This window comes from Lissotriton vulgaris, chromosome 8, assembly GCF_964263255.1.
Source record: "Lissotriton vulgaris chromosome 8, aLisVul1.2, whole genome shotgun sequence".
NCBI lineage: Eukaryota > Metazoa > Chordata > Amphibia > Caudata > Salamandridae > Lissotriton > Lissotriton vulgaris.
The window spans coordinates 1,368,033,574-1,368,049,546 of NC_141696.1; the positions used below are offsets into that span (position 1 = coordinate 1,368,033,574).

The 15,973-nt window shown below is 41.3% G+C and overlaps 1 protein-coding gene across 4 annotated transcripts in view; it reads left to right on the forward strand.

The window, feature by feature from the left end:
* Window positions 1–15,973, forward strand: part of IFNAR2 (interferon alpha and beta receptor subunit 2) — a 171,297-nt gene that overhangs the window by 133,605 nt on the left and 21,719 nt on the right. The gene's annotated exons all lie outside the window — the stretch shown is intronic.

Here is a 15,973-nt window from a genome sequence, read left to right on the forward strand (position 1 = left end):
CTGAAAAAGCCCCAATTGAACCCTGATGACATGGCCAACTACAGACCCATCTCGCTTCTTCCATGTATCAGCAAGATGGCTGAGAAATTAGTGAATGTGCAATTATCCCAATTCCTTGAGGCGAACAAACTTCTACGTCGGTCCCAAACCGGATTCCGTCCCGGCCATGGCACGGACACCGCTCTCCTCTCCGTCATCGAGGAGGCAAGGTGCATCCTAGACTCAGGAGGATCAGTGGCAGTGATCCTCCTGGACCTCAGTGCTGCCTTTGATACGGTAGACCACCGTGTCCTTTTACATCGCCTGGCCAGGGCAGGAATTGCGGGAACTGCACTCGCATGGATTGACTCCTTCTTATCTGGCCGTTCTTTCCAGGTGTGGGACGGCAACTCACGTTCGGACCCACTACCACTCACTAGTGGTGTTCCCCAGGGGTCATCGCTTAGTCCCACCCTGTTTAATGTTTACATGGCCCCCCTTGAAGATATCGTGACCCCTTACGGGATAAAAATAGTAAATTACGCAGACGACACTCAACTCGTTGTCTCTCTATCCCATCTGGATAACCACCCAGACAGCCTGCTGAACTGTCTCCAGGATATTCACACCTGGATGTGCGAATCCTCCCTGAAGCTCAATGGTGCAAAAACCGAAATCATGCTCATGGGCAATAAATGGACTTCCATCCCATCATCAGTCTGGCCGGACGTTTTTGGTGAAATCCCAACACCAAAAAAAGAAAATAAAACATTAGGAGTATGGCTTGAACCTGACCTCACCATGAAGACTCAGGCAGCCAAAACAGCTGGAACATGTTTTGGCCTCATGCGATCTATTCGCAAGATCCTCCCACTCTTTCCCCCCCCCCTATCCAGGAAACTACTGGTTCAGGGGCTCATCTTAGCCCGGCTTGACTACAGCAACGCCGTCTACCTCGGCGCACCTGAGTTCACCTTGGCAAAACTCCAACGCACCCAAAATGCGGCGGCGAGGCTCATTATGAACCTTCCACCCAGAGCCTCAGCCAGGCTTGCTCTTAAGGCTCTGCACTGGCTTCCTGTTCGCCAGAGAGTTGGTCCAGCCGCCTTGAAAGACATGGTCATCCCCTACAAAGACCCCAGACTCCTTCGCTCTGATAGCGAACATCTGGCCATTGTTCCTAAGTTCAGGAAGGCTCGCACCGGTGGTCGACGTTTCGCGGTCAAAGCTTCCGCAGGATGGAACTCACTTTCACGTAGCCTGCGTCTGGAACCCTGTCACGCCCTCTTTCGAAAAAAATTAAAAACCTTCCTTTTCCCTAAATAGTTCCTCACCTCTTCCCCCTTTTTTTGGTCTTCACAGATATACAGCGCGAGGATGCCTACGGGTCACCAGGCGCTTTACAAATCGCAAAATAAAATAATAAAAATAATAATTTGTAATGCAATATCTGTTGTATTTACGTGACTTACATGTATTGATATTACAAATAACAATGTTTTTACATTTTTTTAATAATTAATACTTAAATAAAAGTTATTATAATTTATAATGGTAAGCACTATAACTTAATTAAACACTGTTATATGGCAAACGAGTATTCTAGTGAAATTACATCTCTGGACTAGAATGTCACAACAAATATTCGGAGAAATATTAAAAGAAATGTTTTATAGTAGGCAAAGTACAGTGTGTGTGTAATAGTGCGCTTACAGCCGGAGGCGTGTTCAAATTTACCACAATTAAGTGGTGTGCCAAGTGGGAGAAGAGGTTCCTGTGGACAATTACTCAAATAATATGGTAATATTACTGCACAATGGCAATGGTGGGTGATTTGAAAACAGACGAAAGTCAAGTAAGTGGTATATGCACTGGAAGAATATATTTGAATACCAGCCAAATTAAATACTGATTTTACACATATAGACAATATACACATTTATGTACACTTATACAAATTTGAAAACAGTGAATTTGTGTCCCAAGTGAATAATTTTAAACAAAAAACACAACTTATTTACAAAAATTCATACAGAAAAAAAAAAATGAGCGCCTGGCGAAGCGTCACGCTTCAGTACCCAACATGCTTTGGGAGGAATCCGGCTTGGAATCCTCTTGGTCAGAGAGTTTGTTTCAACTACATTACTCTTGTCTATTTATCCCTGCGGAATAGAATAGACGAGACCTAAAAATTTGATTAATTGTAAAAGGGTTTTAGGTTCAGGGAAGGGTTTTGTTAAGTAGTAGTAGGGAATTTTTAGAACTCAGGGTGGGTAGTCATGTGCAGTAATGAGTTTTTAGGGTTCAGGGGTGGATAATGTATAGGGGTAGTAATGAGTTTTGTGGTTCAGGAATGGGTATTGTATAGGGAAAGTAAGGAGTTTTAGGGTTAAGAGATGGGTTGTTATAGGGGTTGTAAGGCGTTATTAGGGCAATGGGATAGTTCGTGTATATAAAGAGTAAATAATTGTTAGGGATCAGGTACGAGTAGTCTACAGTTGTAGTATTCACTTTTAATAGCTTGGGGATAGGTAGTGCATAGGAGTCGCAATGGAATTTTAGTGTTCCGGGTTTGGTGGTGTTTAGGGGTAGTAAGACATTTTTAGGGGTGAGAGATGGGGAGTTTGTGGGGTAGTACAGGAACTTTAGGTTTAAGGGATGGGTTGTATGTAGGAGTCGAAAGTGTCTTTTTTGTGATTGTGGATGGGTAATTACATTTAGATTATATTAGGTAGAAAATTGGAATTTAATTTAAAGCAATTTCAATTGACTTTGAACAAGTGTTGCCTTAAAAAAAGGCTTAAAAAACTAGTAAAAGTTAAATAATGCTTTATATATATATATATATATATGTATATGTATATGTATATATATATATATATATATATATATATATATATATATATATATATATAATTATATATATCTCATCTCCCAAAAAAACAAGTTGCTCCTCCCGGAGTGCTGGTACCCAGGAAGGGTGGCGTACACGCCGGCAGAGCGTACTGGCAATTAATACTAAAACCAAAGTCCAATAACGTAAGCTCTCGGGAAAACAGGGCAGGCCACCAATACTATATTCCAAGTTTATTTACACAACGCGTTTCGGCAAGAATCCTTGATCACCTGATGAAGGCTTCTTGCCGAAACGCATTGTGTAAATAAACTAGGACTATAGTATTGGTGTCCTGCCCTGTTTTCCCGAGAGCGTACATTATTGGACTTTGGTTTTGAATATATATATACCCGAATCAAGCGGGAAGAATTAGCAAGTCACCCGGAGAGGAAGCCGTGAGAGTACGTCATCGGCGAAATTAAGGAATCCTTAAAGGGGCCGTGCAGCATTTCTGGAAACCGAGTGAACACAGGGTGTTCAACAGGAAGCAACAAACACGTTTCTTTGGGGTCCAGCATACTTTAGGAATAAGGGAGCTGGTTGTCCTCAACAAGATTACGAAACACAATACACACCAGGCCATTGAAATTGTGTATCAACAAGAATTTAATAACCAACCCTGCATAGTTCATAGAATGGCGGATAAAACAAGGAATCGCCAATTGAGGGCGAGTGAGCTTCTGAATGACGACAGTCCACCTACAATGACCTCTGATACTAAAGGGGATGGAGGAGAAAAAACAAAGGAAAGAACAATTGTCACCATAATACGAGAACTACAAATTCAGCGAATCCAAGAAATTAATAAATGGTGGGAAAAAACATCTTTGGAAAAAATATATTGAATTCAAAAGGGTCCCGCGAGGTTTGAGGATCCTAATCATGCCGACCTTAAATGACTTGGATACAGATTTGATAAAATTATGGCAGACAGATACAAATGAATGCTCCTTCAAGCTAATGAGGACCCTAATCATCCATGCAGAGAGGAAATTGGAAAAAATCACAAGCACAATAACGGCTTTAGAATCAGAACTCGCCGATATTCCGACATCTGATGAAAGTAAAGAGGCAATGGAAAAGAAGGTGGCAAAACATGAAATGGAGGTGGAGAAGAGAAAGGTAAATAAGTTCACTAGGGATAGATTAGACTATACGAACGGACGGATTTATACATTCGCACGAAAATACGACACTCTAAGAAGTCATGTTGCCATGGATAAGACTATGGATAGGACCAATGAACCGACAGAGGATGTAGACAGCTCAGAAGTGAGCTCTGTTGAAGGAGAATCTAGTGCAACACCATTGGATTTTCGGGGGGAGATCAAGCTAGCACACATGGTCACGCGACAAAGAGGAAGAGGCAGATCCAATGCGTGGGGAAGGGAACACCGTCCACCAAAGAAACCCCCGACAAACCAAAAACCAGAAGGGGTGGAAAAAGAAGTAAAAGCAAAGCGAGGCAAAGGAAAGCCAAAATAGCTTTAAAGAAAAGAACATCCATATCCAACAACATAGTGATAAATTTATCGAACAAACAACTATCGGATACTCATTTGAAACTTTTAAATAGAGGTCTCTCCTTTTGCCCAACAAAAACTATAAATGCACCCAACGCACGTATTGACCTTTATAAGTTTTGCAGGAAAGTGAAACTAAAAAAACATTTCGCTGAGAAAAATCAAAGCAATAAAAAAACATTTGTCTCAAGAACTAATGAAATTACATCAAAGGTCGCACAAAAAGACCTAACAGCGATGATAACTCTAGCATCAATCAAAGAAACCCCCTCCACCAGCCAAGAGGATACCACGATTACTCCTGAAATGGAAATCAACTTTTGCAAAAACATTGGAATAGCCACGAACCTAGGAGGTAATAGCGGACTCAAGAGAAACTCAAAATTCTGTCCGCAACTCCCGCCAGGCAACAAAGTAGATCTATTCCAAGAGCTTATGGTCGAGGAAATAACAAAAATCTCAGATAAATCAACAACAAAAAATGGACAAATGAGGAAACAAAATCTTTCTCCGGAAGAACATAAAGCCATGATGGATTTGAAAAATGATGCGTCAATAATCATTAAATCCTCGGATAAAGGGGGCAACCTCGTTATACAAAATGTTTCAAACTACATTGAGGAAGCAAATAGACAGCTGGAAGTCCAAGAACATTATGAGAAACTTACTACAAATCCAATGGAAATATGGACAAGCGAATACCACTCTATGCTATTAAATTGGAAAGACAGAGGTCTATTAGATTTTGACGAATATAGTTACTTAAAAACAGACAATCCGATCATGGCAACTATATATTTTCTACCGGAAATTCATAAGTCACTAGAATGTCCACCAGGGAGACCAATTGTGAGTTCTATAGGATCCCTCTTGGAGTCTACATCAAGATTCATAGATATTTTTCTTATGAATTATGTGACAAAACTACCCTCTTTTCTAAGAGATACAATGGACTTTTTACAAAAAATCACCACATGTGAATGGAATCCATCTTATCAAATGGCGACAATTGATGTTGCATCACTCTATACTTCAATCCGCCACGAGGATGGCATTGAAGTAGTGAAGGAAGTACTGAAAGCACGATCTGTGAATTTTTTGGAACATTCAAACATGTTACTGGAAATGCTCCGATACTGTTTGACCCATAATGCTTTCCTGTTTCTGGGGGGAACATATCTCCAGAGGCAGGGGACCGCTATGGGGACATTATTTGCACCCACATACGCAAATCTCCTAATGGGGGCTTGAGAGAGTGACGTGATACAAAAAGATCAAGAGAATCCTGAGGGGCCAAAAATCAAGCTCTGGTGTCGTTTCATAGACGACTTGTTTGTCATATGGGACGGAAACCAAAACTCATTGGAGAAATTCATCGGATCTCTAAATACCAACAAATACAACTTAAAATTCACATCAACAATCAGCTCCCACTCTTTAATCTTCCTGGATGTGGACATTTTTGTGAAAAACAACAAACTTTGCTCGAAAATCCACAGGAAGCCAACTGCATGTAAAAGCATTCTACATGCAAATAGTGGACATCCCATCAGACTGAAATGGAGTATTCCTTATGGACAAATGTTAAGAGCGAAAAGGAACTGTTCCGAACAGGAAGGCCTAACAGAGGAAATAGAAAAAATGAGTGCCAGATTCCTTGAAAGAGGATACCCATTGGAAGTGATATCTACTGCACAGAATAGGATGCATCTGAAAAAAAGAGAAGAGCTACTAACTCCAAAAACCAAGAGAGCAAAAATCAACCAGGAACATGAGAACAGTCAAGGGGGGGAGATAACCAGACTCATAGTGGACTTTAACAATCAAAGCATGAACATCAAGAGAGCCTTACAAAAACACTGGCAAGTCCTCCTCTTAGATAACACCTTAAGAGAAACCTTGACAAAGAATCCGAGCATCACATATCGAAAAACCTCCTCCCTCAGGGACATACTAACGCAGAGCCACCTGGTACTATGGAAGGAGAATAAACAAAAACAGACATGGCTAACAACACCAGGCTTCTGGAAATGCCACAAATGTAAAGCCTGTGAGCATGGAGTGAACATCAAAAGCTATAGATTACAAAATGGCAGAATGGAAACTACAAGATCACATCACCTGTGACTCAAAATGTGTGGTCTACAGACTACAATGTCCTTGTGGAAAGTATTACATCGGGAGCACAGTGAACAAATTAAAACTGCGGATACTTCAACATCTAAAGGCCATAAAAAACAAGGACCCTTGCTACCCGATGGCCACACATTTCGCTCAACATCATCAGAGCAGCCCCGCCCTTCTAAAGTACTCAGGGATCAAGATGAGCAAAGTCCCGGAACGGGATGGAGATCAATTGGTACAACTAAGAGGTCTGGAATCCAGAATGATTTTGAGCATGGGAACAGAGGTACCATTTGGCCATAATTTGGATGCTGAGTTACATGTACATTTATAAAAGTTTATAAAAGTGCATAGACAATATCCATAACAGCACATGGAATTGAGTGATAATTTATACATCATGGAACATAGAATGTTGGACTAAATACATACCCGAAACGTTTACGAAATCAGTAAACTATAGAAATTCAATCAGATCATAGTAGTAACTTTTGAATGGACCATAAAGAATGGTTGAGCAAGATGAGCAGTAACACATTTACAAACATCAAAAGAACATTATTTTAAGAGGACTTGTTATATATAGTACTTTACAGTAATAGGTTTCTCTAATACTATAAGTGGGAATAAAATGGTTGGAAATGGCGATGAATGAACTAGAAATGTATATAATTGTAAATATCAGGTTATAGACCGATTGTAAATTGATATGATATACAATGATCTAGAATAGATTCTCACCTTGTTTTATACTTCATACTTTAAATCGTAGCCATCACCATTCCCCTTCAATAGTGATTTAAACAATGTAGAAGCCTAATAATTAATTTTTGTAAAACATCGTTGTAACTAGTCCCTCCTTTTTCGTTCTGTCTTGTTTTCGTTATACAGTTCAATGGGAGTACTTCACGGAAATGAGTTCAAAAAATGACAGTTCAAAAAATGACAGTTCAAAAAATGACAGTTCAAAAAATGACAGTTCAAAAAATGACAGTTCAAAAAATGACATTTACTTACTGTATATAGAAGAGACTTGATCTGATTATAAATACTTTATTTAGGATATAGGGTTAAATTTGTACTTTACGTAAATTGTCTTGTGTTCGTTATACAATTTAATGGGAGTACTTCACTGAAATGATCTCAAAAAATGATTTTTTTTTTAAATGACATTTACTCACTGTATATAGAAGAGACTTGATCTGATTGTAAATACTTAATTTAGGATATAGGGTTAAATTTGTACTTCACGTAAATTGTAAATACCCACGTAAAATGACTACGAGTATGTACTGGCCACACTTTACTATGCAGGGTTGGAGGTCTAGATGACCATGGAAACAGTAGAGGGTACTTTCACATATCACCATATATAAGTAAGGTCTAGACCAAGGGACTCTATGGTCCAGTTGAAGGCAGGAGTCGAAACGCGTAGACCGTCCATTTGATGCACTTTCTTTTGCACATGGTGTGTAAATAAAACTGTGAGGAAAATCAACTGTTGCTGTGGCGTGTCTTTATCTACGAACTCGTAGGAGAAGAAGCTAATGTGATATATATATATATATATATATATATATATATATATATATATATAACGGACCACAGGATCTGGCAAGATGCAGCAATGACGCGTTTCGGGCCCACGAGCCCTTGTTCACATACGGGTCACAGTAACCATGTTTAATTTTTACATTTTCAAAGGTGCACACCCCCAACCATCACATTACCGGTCATGTGACCATCGAAAGTGAAGAAATACTGTCATTCAATACGCAAAGTTTTTACATTTTAAAGAAGCAGAGATAAATCTCTAAAATTTAAATGTTCACATATACAATTGAAAGTTTAAAATACATAAATATTCAAAATCATGCATAAAAATTATAAAAAATACATAGCTTAGTGAAATTTAGAGTGGCAGCCTAAAATCGCATTGCCTGGAGTTCTGGTCATTGACCTATCTGTATAAATACATTTATTTGAACCCTTGTTAGGGATAAATCCCGTAACTTTGGCCGCTAACCCTATATAGGTTGAATTGCCAATTGCATGATTTTCATATCAATCGATTTAGACAGTATCTAACGGTTGGCTTATTCCTTAAAGTGCAAACATTTATAACGAAGCAGCATTCATAGTCCTGTGCAAAACTGTGCAAAAATAGTGCAAAACATTATTTAAAGTGCAAACCGTATGATAAAATGTAATGTATAAATATTGTTAACAATAAAATAGTAATTGCTGGATCCTATGGTTAAAATCATATAAATAAAAAAAAATTAAATTCATCATAACAGTTAATAGTGCAAATAACGAGGTGAAAAAATACATTTTGTTTTTATCTTTTTCTTTGATCATATATACAAACTACTATTGGAGTTATCAATTTATTTTATAGTATTCCTAATAATAGGGAACCTATTGATTAAGACTGGAAAAGTGATCAACGCCAATTTAAATCTGCCTCAAGATAATATACTGCTGTAAACGTATGCAGAATGACCAGGTAAAACAGGTGGATAAACTAATGTGGGGAACAGTGGATATTATAAACTCTCACTAAGAATTGTTAAAAGAAATTATACATGTCTTCCGTATTGTTCAACCCATTAGGCCATTTACTGTCAAATTCAAGAATCATTTTGGTTTCAAGCTGCCTAAATTGACTATCCCGGTATCCTCCTCCTACGGGATTTTAAAATTGACCCCACCACATAATATTTCAAACAAGCAACATCATTGTTGTGTGTTCTCTTAAAATGACATGCCATCGGGTAGGTGGGATCACTATGCAGAATAGCTCTAAGATGCTGCAAAATCCTGACATGCACCTGTAGCTTTGTGCTACCAATGTATATATATATTCACTGAAAAAAACGTAGGTTTCACACACGTTATAGTTATGAATTAGCATTTAAAAAACTTGCAAATTCATTGAAAAACCATAGGTTTCACACATGTTATAGTTAGCTGGACATTTCCCTCATATTAAACCTTTGAAATTCCCCCGTTATAGTTAGTTCAGCTAACTATAACTTGCGCGCCCACAATACACTGCTGATGACGTCACATATTACATCACTCATGACATGGTTAGTGACATCACTCATGACATCACTGATGACATACTTCGTCTATAGATATCACTATGATTTTACTTTTGATTTTCTCAGGAACTACTGAACGGATTTCCACCATTTAACAAAAAGCACAATCTGCGAACCAAACTCTACCTCTCTGTAATTCCGCTCAGCCGTTCGGGCTGTAGCCCTGGCTAAAGGTCCCTATGGGAAATTGCATGGGGAAAACACGTTTTAAGACCCCCCTTTTTTCTCGGCCCCCACTTGATGAATCACCCCCAAACTTTCGGGGAAGGAGCGGAGACGAGCAGGCCATTTTCTTGGAGAATTTCACGAAGATTCGTCCACCAACGCCAAAGTTATTCCAAATAGAATGTTGTGGATTTCCTATGGAAAGTAGGTCCTAACTATAACTACCTACTGGCGACCGCCAGTAGGTTATATATATATATATATATATATATATATATATATATATATATATATATATATATATATATATATATAATCAGATTTCTTCTTGATTTTCTAGAAGCACGAGCCACTCCGATCAGGTACATTTAAAGTATTTTATTCTTTAGGGCACTAACGACGCGTTTCGAGCACACAGGCTCTTGGTCACATGACCAATGTTCCGAGTCAGGTATTCAAATACTTTTTTTCTCCATTGAAAAAAATAAATAAAGAAAAGACCCTGTGTTTTGTCTATATATATATATATATATATATATATATATATCTCTCTAGTACCTCCTCCTCATCGGAAAAAGCACCGCACACTCCGGAGTTTCAGGGTAAGGGTTTTATTAAAATATTATGAGCGTGGTGGTAGAAGTCCCTTGAAACGCTTAAGGCAGACACGTTTCAAGCCTTCCAAATGGCTCTCATCAGTGCCTGTTCCTGGGTCTCTGCTCTCTCTGTGTTGGTAAAACAGGTGAGTGTAAACTTGCTCCTTATTTCTGTCATCACGCTCCTCCTCCAATGGGCGGTGTCTTGACAACTTGCACTTTCAGCCTGCTAAGCAATGCATGCTGGTAGATGCAGTCCATAGGGGTGCATGTGTAGTCAAAGAGCCTCTTCTCACATCAGGTGGTGTCTCCAGTTGCTGGATATGGGCCATACTCCAGCTCGAGTGCCCAGCAGGATGACCAAAAAGCCTCTCACCCCAACTCCTTAATCAGGCGAACAGCGTCGCCTCCTCTCTCCCCAATGCAGCATATCATGCCATGGTGGCCGTCCAAGTCGCTAGGGGGGCTCCGTGTTTTTGCAGTTCATGCAAATGTCCAAAGAGAAGTGCTGGTCTCGACACGATGCACCAGACTGAGACGGTGTGCCGTTAGTCAGCGACCCGCCTGCTGACAACACACAGAACCAGTACCACCTCCTCATCGGAGAAAGCACGGCACACTACGGCATTTCAGGGCAAGGGTTTTATTCAAATATTATGCGTGTGGTGTTAGCAGTCCCTTGAAACGCTTAAGGCAGACTCGTTTCAAGCCTTTCAAATGGCTCTCATCAGTGCCTGTTCCTGGGTCACTGCGCTCTTTGTGCTGGTAAAACAAAGTGCAGGTCATTCAACACGGAACAACCTGTTCCTTTAGTGAGTCAGTCACTTGAGGGCAACCTTTCTGTTTTGATGTTAGCAGCTTGCTCAGCCGCGAAGACGCCCAGCCGCCACCCATGCGGATCCAGCTATCCGGTAACTGACTCGCTAAAGGAACGGGTTGTTCCATGTTGAATGACAGTGACAAGCAGTGCTGCAGGTCTTTGGCTCCTATCCAACCCACAACATGACTGTCTGTTTGTGCTCTCTTCCTCAGCCCGTGAACAAGGACACAGAGTGTTTGAAACGCGTTGGGCCATTTTTAAGAATGTGGTATGGAGAGGAAGACCGCAACACTGGACTCTTCAATTAAAGTTTTTAACTTCCTGTTAGCGGTGTCTTCACTTGAGGGCAACCTTTCTGTTTTGATATTAGCGGCTTGCTCAGCCACGAAGACGCCCTGCCGCCACCCATGCGGATCCAGCTATCCGGCAACTGACTCGCTAAAGGGACGGGTTGTTCCGTGTTGAATGACAGTGACAAACCGTGCTGCAGGTCTTTGGCTCCTATCCAACCCACTGGGGCAAGACTTGGAGTAATCTGGGGGGCTTGACAGCACCCACTTGGGAAGAATTGTGGTGAAACAACAAGTACCAGCATGCACGTTTGCATACGCCCACTGGGGGCGGGACTTGGAGAAGATTACCAGGTGCTCACCATGACTGTCTGTTTGTGCTCTTTTCCTCAGCCCGTGAACAAGGACACACAGTGTTTGAAACGTGTTAGGCAGTTTTAAAGAATGTGGTATGGAGAGGAAGACCGCAACACTGGAGTCTTCAATCAAAGGTTTTAACTTCCCATTAGCGGCGCCTTCACTTGTGGTCAACCTTTCTGTTTTGATTGATATATATATATATATATATATATATATATATTTATATATATATATATATATATATATTTATATACACACACACGTTCCATGTTGGGTGTTGCTGCCAAATAAAGATTGCAAAATAATTATTGAATGAGCACCTGAATTCCAAATAGCACCTCTGTTGGAGTTGCAATTACGGGGGAAGTGCTGCTGAATAATTTGACAGCAGTGATTTCAATTAGGAATATATGTAGGTATAGGTATATGTATATGTGTGTGTGTATATATATATATTTTTTTTTCCAAGTTTGCCCAGCGCTTAAGAACGCACTCCAAGGCAGGTAAGTAACAACTTTATTTAAGATGAAACGGGCGTCTTCGTATCCCGGTACATAAACCTTTGGCCTGACGCGTTTCAAAGCAATCGTGCTTCTTCTTCAGAGGTCGGTGTGTAAACCCACAATTCTTTGCACCACCTATCCCCTGCGTACTCCTTCATTTATTTGGCCTCTGGTGTGCCTCCAAACTATGGTCCTTATTTCAATTGCACGCTGGGACTTGTGGTTTTTAGGTTTCGCCTGGCGAACAGCTGCGCAAGCAACGTTTCGCGCAGGCGAAAACTTTTGTTTACCAGTATGTGGCTTATTCTCGCCTCTCTGTTCCATTGGCTAGCTCCATAAATGGAGGCTAGCCATTGGAAGAGAGAGGCGTCCGTCATTCTGCTGTATTTTTTTTGGTTGTCCATGTTTCTTTTGGTCATTCCGCGGCCGACCGCCGCCGGAGGAAGTCCAGGTCCAGGTGAGTGCTTTTGATTGTGGCCGTTCCTGCACCCCCATCCCGCTGTCCGTGCCTTTCCCGCCCCCCCCCTCCCGCTGTCCTTCCATGCAGGCATGTGGCGCTTGAGACATAATGAAAAATAACTCTGCCTTGCACACTGCGGCGTTCCACCGACTAGAGGCTGCAGCGTCGCCTCTGAGAACTGTTTCGCACACAGACACTGCAATGATGGAACACCCTTTCCCCTTAGGTGTGCTCATTGTCTATTGGATGTTTAAATCTTTGGTTAAATTGGCAACTCCCAAACCTTGTTTTGCGTGAAGGTTCTGTATTCCGAAGTTCACTGGTTTTTGATACACTGCACGTACCGCAGGCGTGCTTTATTTTTACATGTCTGCGATCTTGTTTCCAATTAACTGTACCGTAAAGAGCATGTCTAAAAATCCCCATGGTTTAAGACAAAAGGAGACCGGAAACCACCTCATTGGTTCCTCCCAAGAATCTGTGTAGTTATGTTTACATTAGAATCTAACATCATTGATTGCAGTTATCAATTCCCCTTGAATAGTAAATTTTATGTTGTTGGTTAAGGAGTGCAATCCGGCTCTCCTCTGTGCTGCGCTTTGTATTACAGTACGTGTCTAGTGATTGTCATTTTTTTGGGTCCTTTGTGAAATGCATGTAACAGACTACATGCTTACTTTTAAAGGACCGTTCTAGTGAGTTGCATGCGGTTTAGTTTCACTGCTGTGCACCCTGGTTAGCGAATCACGTGTGAGATAAACACAGTTTGGGAGGGCTTTCCAAGTGGTCTCCATACGTGTGCTAAAGAGGCTACCTCGCCGCCAAGACATGGAACTCCCTCCCCACCCACCTCCGCCTGACCCAGGACCACCTCACCTTCAGGAAGCAACTCAAGACCTGGTTGTTCGAGCAGTAGCAGATCCCCCCCCCCTCCCCCCCCCCCGAGCGCCTTGAGACCCTCTGGGTAAGTAGTGCGCTATATAAATGCAATGATTGATATATTGATTGATTGACATCTTTCTTCCTCTCTAATGGCATACCATTACCGTCCGTTAACTAACTAAACTGTCCACAAACGCGCTGTGTGCTGATGGTCATGTGTGTTTTGATGAACTGTGTAATCCAAGATTCGTTTCTGCGCTTCCCCCGACTGTCTGTGCTCTTGCAGTTTTGATAAACTCTGAAATCGTGGGCAACTTCAAACCTTCTTCACAAAGGGAGGTCTGCTGGTTCTGTGTTTACGTTATCTGTGCAGTCCAAGTGCAGCAAACATGCTTCCATTTGAAGGACCTGTCTAGAGACTAATGTTATGGTACTTGCTAAGTATCGCAACGCCGTTCCATTAAAGGGTGTGTCAAGAGATTTTCAGATTTTTGACTAAGTTGTGCAAAGTCAGAACCGGCTCCGTAGGGTCTGTTTGCTGATGTTCACATGTTTGGGTGTTCTCTGCATGGCACAATACACGTTCACCCTTCCATTTAAATTGTCCGTCTCATTATGCTAATTTATTCTCTAAACTGTGAAATATACGATCAACACCCCGCCTTATGCTTGCATGACTTGTTTCATTTTTTTAGAGGTTAGCTAAATTGTGCAAGGCGGTAAGCACCCCCATGCTTCCGTTTTAAAGATGTCAGGAGACCTCCATGTGTTTTCAACAAGCACTGCCATCTGTGATGTACCTTCATTGTTCCTTTTAAAGTGTGTGTCTTGAAATGTGTTCGTGTGCTTCAGCTAAACGCTGCAATAGAAACATCACTTCGCCCCCCCTGTCCTGTCCAGTGATGTATGTTATTAAATGAAAGTGTGCCCTTCATGAACCATAGTCATGCTTCCTTTTGTAGGGCCTGTTTAGGAGCCATGCTGCCCATGCATCGAACATAAACAATCACCCCTTAAAGGGCCTTTATCATGATGTTTAGCTAAATTATGCAACGCAGAAGCCAAGACTTGCCTTCTCTTTAAATGAATTCTCCAGTGTTGTTGACGTTTTTATTTAAACCGTAGACTGCAGAAACCACAGTACCTGAAAGTCTATCAAGTGATGTTTGTCTTTGTGGCAAAATTCGGCTAACCCCTTGCTTCCCAATCAAAGAGCCTTGACTGATGTATATGTTTATCTAACTGAGATTCATGGAACGGCTCCAGCATTCCCTGTTTGGCGATGCTCATGTATTTCAAACGTACGGAGAAGTGTTTTACAATAGGACATAGAAAGAGCCACGAATAAGGCAAACAGTGCACGATAGTTACTTTATTGTTCATTTTTTGGATTAAACTGAAATAGTGTGGATACAGAGGTGCAAATGTAGTACATGAAGGATAAATGTAAATGTATTTGTCATTTGTGATCGAGCGGGATTGGTGTCGAGTACCGGTATGACGTTGCTAACATGTTAGCTGTACTTTTAAAATAACAAGCGATAAAGTTTCTAAAAACAGGATATCGGCGCTGCTTGAAACGTCTTGTTCTGTGGCTCTGGGTGTGTGGGTGTGTGTGGCTCTGGGTGTGTTTGTGTGTGTGTAGCTCTGGGTGTGTGGGTGTGTGTGTAGCTCTGGGTGTGGGTGTGTGTGGCTCTTAGTGTGTGGGTGTGTGTGTGGCTCTTAGTGTGTGGGTGTGTGTGTGGCTCTGAGTGTGTGGGTGTGTGTGTGGCTCTGGGTGTGTGGGTGTGTGTGTGTGTGGCTCTGGGTGTGTGTGTGTGTGGCTCTGGGTGTGTGTGTGTGTGGATCTGGGTGTGTGTGTGTGTGTGTGGCTCTGGGTGTGTGTGTGTGGTAGTAATTGCTGTCTGCTGAGCTCGTCCGTAGGGTACAATAGGTCTCACATTTGCGAGAGATTAAGCTAATGGCAATGTAAAGGACAATGCCATTTATTTATCTGTTTTCAAAACCAACACATAAATACAAAATGTGTCATTTACAATGCCAATAGCTCTAACTTTTCCAAAGGCGAAACCATTGCATTGTAAATGCTTGTTTAAGCATTGTTTTCCCTCCAGTGGGTTTGGGTTTACACGCGTAATTCAGGTCATTCTAACAAAGCCCGCCAGTGGGCCCCCGGATGGGATTACGCCTGCTTAATTTATTTCTCTGCGATGCCAGTCACAGGGAAAAGCTTTCCCCCCGAGTGGACCCAAGTTGTTTCCTTGG